The 7,101-nt window shown below is 42.6% G+C and overlaps 1 protein-coding gene across 1 annotated transcript in view; it reads left to right on the forward strand.

Moving 5' to 3' along the window:
- LOC140483596 (rab GDP dissociation inhibitor alpha) overlaps nt 1-1,506 on the forward strand; it is a 50,173-nt gene extending 48,667 nt beyond the window's left edge. The window contains exon 12 of the mRNA XM_072581838.1: nt 374-1,506. The gene's annotated coding sequence lies outside the window, so the exon portion shown is untranslated. The remainder of the gene's footprint in view (nt 1-373) is intronic.
- The last annotated feature ends 5,595 nt before the right edge of the window (nt 1,507-7,101 follow it).

The following is a 7,101-nucleotide window of genomic DNA, read 5'->3' on the forward strand; positions in this document are numbered from 1 at the left end:
TATACAAGGCACCCTTAGTGAGAATGCAGGCTTAGTCCGCAAAAGGATTACATGTTAGCCACTCTTCCCTGTACTGTCATGGATTGAAACATCCATGATAGACTGAAGCAAGATCTCATAGATTTTTCCATTCTTGCTTCCTTCGCTACTCTGTTTATTCTTCTGGGCTTTTAGTCCTTGTGCTACCAAGTCACTTTACGCAAGCAAAGCAAATTAAGTCAACAGGTTGCTTCTTTCATTTGGTGTTTGTAGAACTGATTCTGTGCAAACTAATAGTTGTTTCACTACTTACAACTTTGGAATTATTTGACTACAAGTAGATTTTAATCAGTTGATGAAAGTTTGTGGGGGGGGGGGGGGGGAAACACTACAGGTATGAAAGTCAGCTATGGCTCATTTGGTAGTACCCTTGCTTCAGAACCCAAGTTCTCCAGGTTGAAGCCCCACCCCCAGGGTCTGAGTGTGTAAAAACCAAAACCAACACACTGTTGAGGATTCCATCTGATAGGAAGACCGAGACCTGTCTGCTTGTTCAGGTAGCTGTAAAAGGTCACATAACACTATTTCCAGGAACAGGCAAGTTCTCTCCAGTGTCCTGGCCAATATTTATCTCCATGAACACAACTACTTATCTGATCATTCTCCGTACTAATAACATTATCCTAAAAGTTTTGTTGAAGTATGTGTGCTGCTCTTCTGTTGTCAATACAGCAGAAGCCAAGATGCTATACAAGTGCAAGTCTTTAGCATATCCCTTGTGCTGACTTGGGCTGAGGAGCCCACTTATCTTGTTCATACTTCAGCTGGCAGAAAATTCCTTTCAGCAGAATTTCTGCAGTAAACCTCTGGCCAGCTTTTTTTTCCCGCCTGTGCCAAGGGTTCATTTTCAAGAAACTGTTAGGTAGCTTTTCCAAGTAGTCAACTTTCATTTGCAGTCTAGATATTGTATGAGCAGACTCATTAAGTGAAAGGCATGAAGGAAAAATCTGATATCATAACTTGAAATGTGCACGTACCAGCAGGGACCATTGAATAATGATCAAGGTTAGAGAATGTTTTATTTGTGTACTTTGTCTATTGTTGCCATGGCTAAAATCAAGTACAAGCACAAATTTGGTGGTCTGCATAGTTCGGTCTTCTGCCATATAGTGCACTGAACCACAGGCAGCTTTAACCATTGTTGAGCAGAAACTAAACGTTTGTGATTACCTTGGCCTTTTAATGAGTCATTCCCTAATTGAATAATTGTTATTATGGTTTAAACAATAAAAACTTGTTACTAACTTCAAAGATGCACTTTTAGCAGAATATTGTATTGTGAGTTTGTTCTATTAGATACCTGTGCTTGCTGTGTGTGTAAACCATTGCTCTCTGTGGCATGGGAATGCCAAAGTTTTAGATGGCTTGTGTACTGCTCTGTACTCGACACTTTCCTATAATGTAGAAAATGAGGATGTGCTTCTGTTCTCCAACATTAAAAACATTAAAAAGTATTTAAAGCAAGAAGCATGTCTTGTTGTTTTTAAGATATTTTATCTCAAGTGAAGCTAAGAAAATGGAAAAGCTATTAGTGACCTTGATCATAAAGCTTGGTTATTGAATCTTCGTAATCTTTAAACCACATTGTCATCCAAATTAAACATGAGAAGACCTGGTAAGTTGACATTATGGCGAGTCAATTGTAGAAATTACAGCAGGAAATGAAGCTTGCAAAGGCTGGTGTTGGCTTGTTAACTGGAACTGTCTTCTCTAATTACAGGTTCCTTCATATTGAAAAATGAACATTGATGTATCAGTTCCAGCAGAAAGTCCCAAGGCACTTCACAGAGCATTAAATATAATTTGACACTGAGCCAGATAGAGATGTTGGTACATGACAAAAACCCTGACCAAAAGCAAGTTCTAAGGAGTGTCTTAGTGTTTTGGAGGGGATTTTTGGAGCCTCATCCTTTGCAATTTGAAGTTGATTGCCAATGAAAACTGGGAAGAGAGAATTAAGAGTGCAGAAATAGTGAACACTTGTAACTGAATGAAGTTGCAGAGATGGCAAAGAGGTTGAGATTTGAAAACTAGATGCAGAATTGGCTGTTTGTATATACTTGACCAACTTGCTTATTTTTAAAATCTTAATTACTGTGCCTCAGTAGTTACCTGCAAAGCATTACCAACAAGAAGCAAAGATTTGTTGAAGAGAATTTGAATACAGGTTGTTCTTCTTTAATGTGATACATGCATGCTTGTGCAACCCTGCATTTTCGAAAACTTCAAAAACTTTAGGAACGGTGTTTCAAGTGTTGGCAATGTAATCCAGAGAAAGTGTATTTCTCAGTGTGAAAGGGAAGGCTGGTAGGTAGGGAATGCTGGATGACTAAAGAAATTGAGGGTTTGGTTAAGAAAAAGAAGGAAGCATATGTCCAGTATAGACTGGATAGATCGAGTGAATCTTTAGAGTATAAAGGAAGGAGCAGTCTATTTAAGAGGGAAATCAGGAGGGCAAAACGGGGACATGAGATAGCTTTGGCAAATAGAATTAAGGAGAATCCAAAGGGTTTTTACAAATATATTAAGGACAAAAGGGTAACAAGGGAGAGGGTAGGGCCCCTCCAAGATCAGCAAGGTGGTTTTTGTGTGGTTCCACAGAAAATGGGGGAGATACTAAATGAATATTTTGCATCAGTATTTACTGTGGAAAAGGATCTGGATGATGTAGACTGGAGGGAAATAGATGGTGACATCTTGAAAAACGTCCATATTAGAGGAGGAAGTGCTGGAGGTCTTGAAACGGTTAAAGGTGGATAAATCCCCAGGATCTGATCAGGTGTACCTGAGAACTCAGTGGGAAGCTAGAGAAATGATTGCTGGGCCTCTTGCTGAGATATTTGTATCATTGATAGTCTCAGGTGAGGTGCCAGAAGACTGGAGGTTGGCAAACGTGGTGCCACTGTTTAAGAAGGGCAGTAAAGACAAGCCAGGGAACTGTAGACCGGTGAGCGTGACCTCTGTGGTGGGCAAGTTGTTGGAGGGAATCCTGAGGGACAGGATGTACATGTATTTGGAAAGGCAAGGACTGATTAGGGATAGTCAACATGGCTTTGTGCGTGGGAAATCATGTCTCACAAACTTGATTGAGTTTTTTGAAGAAGTAACAAAGAAGATTGATGAGGGCAGAGCAGTAGATGTGATCTATATGGACTTCAGTAAGGCGTTCAACAAGGTTCCCCATGGGAGACTGATTAGCAAGGTTAGATCTCATGGAATACAGGGAGAACTAGCCATTTGGATACAGAACTGGCTCAAAGGTAGAAGACAGAGGGTGGTGGTGGAGGGTTGTTTTTCAGACTGGAGGCCTGTGAGCAGTGGAGTGCCACAAGGATCGGTGCTGGGTCCTCTACTTTATGTCATTTTACATAAATTATTTGAATGTGAGCATAAGAGGTACAGTTAGTAAGTTTGCAGATGACACCAAAATTGCAGGTGTAGTGGACAGCAAAGAGGGTTACCTCAGATTACAACAGGATCTGGACCAGATGGGCCATTGGTTGAGAAGTTGCAGATGGAGTTTAATTCAGATAAATGCGAGGTGCTGCATTTTGGGAAAGCAAATCTTAGCAGGACTTCTACACTTAATGGTGAGGTCCGAGGGAGTGTTGCTGAACAAAGAGACCTTGGAGTGCAGGTTCATAGCTCATTGAAAGTGGAGTCGTAGGTAGATAGGATAGTGAAGGTGGTGTTTGGTATGCTTTGTTATTGGTCAGAGCATTGAGTACAGGAGTTGGGAGGTAATGTTGTGGCTGTACAGGATATTGGTTAGGCCACTGTTGGAAGATTGCGTGCAATTCTGGTCTCCTTCGTATCGGAAAGATGTTGTGAAACTTGAAAGGGTTCAGAAAAGATTTACAAGGATGTTGCGAGGGTTGGAGGATCGGAGCTTCAGGGAGAGGCTGAACAGGCTGGGGCTGTTTTCCCTGGAGCATCAGAGGCTGAGGGGTGACCTTGTAGAGGTTTACAAAATTGAGGGGCATGGATAGGATAAATAGGCAAAGTCTTTTCCCTGGGGTGGGGAAATCCAGAACGAGAGGGCATAGGTTTAGGGTGAGAGAGGAAAGATATAAAAGAGACCCAAGGGGCAACTTTTTCACAGGTGGTATGTGTATGGAATGAGCTGCCAGAGGATGTGGTGGAGGCCGGTATAATTGCAACATTTAAGAGGCATTTGAATGGATATATGAATAGGAAGGGTTTGGAGGGATATGGGCCGGGTCCTGGCAGGTGGGACTAGATTGGGTTGGGATATCTTGTCAGCATGGACGGGTTGGATTGAAGGGTCTGTTACCACGCTGTACGTCTCTATGACTCCAAGACTCTAATTGCGTTAGAGCCATCTTCGGTTTTCAAAGTACGTGCTACAGAAACTGTCCCCAATTTGTCAATTGTGTTAATGAAATGCAAGTTCTAGCAGAATGACCAGTATGGCTAAAAAACATCCACATCTTGTCGAAGTATTTCATCTTGCAAGTATGAAAGGAGAATGTTTGTTGGATAGCAAGTGCACTCTGGTAGAGGAATTGCCTTTACCAATATTCTCGTTAGTAATGACTGATAGTTAACTTCTAAGCTTCGTTTCAAGTTTAAACCAGGCACATTGACCCTGGGTGAGGCATTGCCCTGAGAAATGAACCTGAGAGTGGTTGATTGGTTAATTGAAACTTGTCTCGTTGCATTGAAACAGTCAGTGCCCAAGGGAGACAAAAGGGGTAAAACCCACTTGACTTCATCTTTCTCGATCTGCTCGCTGCAGGTGCATCTGTCCATGACAGTATCAGCAAGTAACCATGACACAGTACTTGAAGAGATGATGTCCCTCCATTGTGTTGGATGGCGCTATCACAATATTAAACTGGACATATTTTGAACAACTCAACTGAGTGATAAATGCTGGCCACTCAGTGATGCCCACCTCTCATTTGTGGATAAAGAAGAAAGCCATTGTTAATTGCTATTTATAATCCCATCTGGTTTACTAATTTCCCTGAAAGAAGGAAAAAGACTGACCTCTGACTCCAAACATGAGATTGCAGTTGACTTTTAACTGTCCTCTCAAATTAAAGAATTCTGCAAGGATCTGTTTTGGGACCATTGCTGTTTGTCGCTTTTATAAATAACCTGGAGGAGGGGTTAGAAGGTTGGTTGAGCAAGTTTGCGGATGATACGGAAGTCGGTGGAGTTGTTGACAGTGAGGAAGGATGTGTTAGGTTACAGCGGGATATAGATAAGCTGCAGAGCTGGGCAGAAAGGTGGCAAATGGAGTTCAATGTAGCTAAGAGTAACAAGAAGATGGGGTACTGGGCTAATGGTCAGATACTTGGTAGTGTGGATGAGCAGAGGGATCTTGGTGTCCATGTACACAGATCTCTGAAAGTTGCCACCCAGGTAAATAGTGCTGAGAAGAAGGCATATGGCGTACTGGCTTTTATTGGTAGAGGAATTGAGTTCCAGAGTCCTGAGGTCATGTTGCAGTTGTACAAGACTCTGGTGTGGCCTCATCTGGAGTATTGTGTGCAGTTTTGGTCGCCATACTATAGGAAGGATGTGGAGGCACTGGATCAGGTGCAGAGGAGGTTTACCAGGATGTTGCCTGGCATGGTAGGAAGATCGTATGAGGAAAGGCTGAGGCACTTGGGGCTGTTTTCGTTGGAGAAAAGAAGGTTTAGGGGTGACTTGATAGAGGTGTACAAGATGATTAGGGGTTTAGATAGGGTTGACAGTGAGAACCTTTTTCCACGTATGGAGTCAGCTATTACGAGGGGGCATAGCTTTAAATGAAGGGGTGGTAGGTATAGGACAGATGTTAGGGGTAGATTCTTTACTCAGCGAGTCGTGAGTTCATGGAATGCCCTGCCAGTAGTAGTGGTAGACTCTCCCTCTTTATGGGCATTTAAATAGGCATTGGATAGGCATATGGAGGATAGTGGGCTAGTGTAGGTTAGGTGGGCTTGGATCGGCGCAAGATCGAGGGCCAAAGTGCCTGTACTGTGCTGTATTTTTCTATGTTCTAAACGGGCAAGACCACCCATCGAAGTACTGGTAATGGCAACAGCAATCCCAGATCTGTTGAGCTTCAGTGCCCTCCTTTATGATCACCTGGCTCCTTTTATTTCACTGACTGGGCTATTGCTTGATGAGTCAATATATTCATACTTCCTGAATCATACCATACAGCTAACAATCCAGATGCCAGCATCACTCTCTGGCTATGCCTTGTCCCACAGGCTTGGCAGACCTCTGATGCAGTGGTATATAGTAGGGAGGGAATTTTCTTGGGGTCCTCAACATTGACTTTAGAAGCCTCATGATATTAGGTCAGGCAGGGGAAAGGAAACATTCTGGTTACAACCTACTATCCCCCCGTACTACTTGGAGGAAGCACTAAGGATGGCAAGGACATAATGCAGTCTGGCTGCAGGGCAGGGGTCTTTAATGTTCCATACCTAAGAGTGGCTCAGAGGCTACACTACTGACTGAGCTGGCTGAGTCCTAATGCACATAGTTACCCACTGTGTCTGTGAAGGAACTAGCGAGGGCAAAGCTTACTTAACTTCATCCTCAATCTTGGATGTCACAAATGCATTTGTCAATGATATCAGCACGAGTGACCATCTCTCAGTCTTGGGACAATGTCCATGTGGTGCCACTGTGTTGAATGGAGCCTAGCAAATTGCGGATATCAATGAAGCATTGTGGATCATCAGCAGTAGAATTGTATTAAACCATAGTCAACCAATCATGGCTGGCCATGCCATCAACATCAAAGCAATAGATAAATCCTGGCTCAATAAAGAGCGCAATTCTGCATGTCAGGCAGACCTAAAAATGAGGTTTCAACTTGCTGAAGCTACAACACTCAACTATTTATATGCCAAATAATGAAAACCGTATGTAATAGGTTAAGCAATCTCACAGCAATGGATCCAAGTTCTTCAGATTCATTCATGAATGGTGCTGGACAATTAAATAGCTCAGGAGAAGGTTACACAAAAATGTTTCTTCTCAAAAATGGAAAGAAACCAACACCTTAGTGCGAATACCCTGCAGAAGTGCAAG

The sequence above is a fragment of the Chiloscyllium punctatum genome, chromosome 12 (assembly GCF_047496795.1).
Source record: "Chiloscyllium punctatum isolate Juve2018m chromosome 12, sChiPun1.3, whole genome shotgun sequence".
Lineage (NCBI taxonomy): Eukaryota > Metazoa > Chordata > Chondrichthyes > Orectolobiformes > Hemiscylliidae > Chiloscyllium > Chiloscyllium punctatum.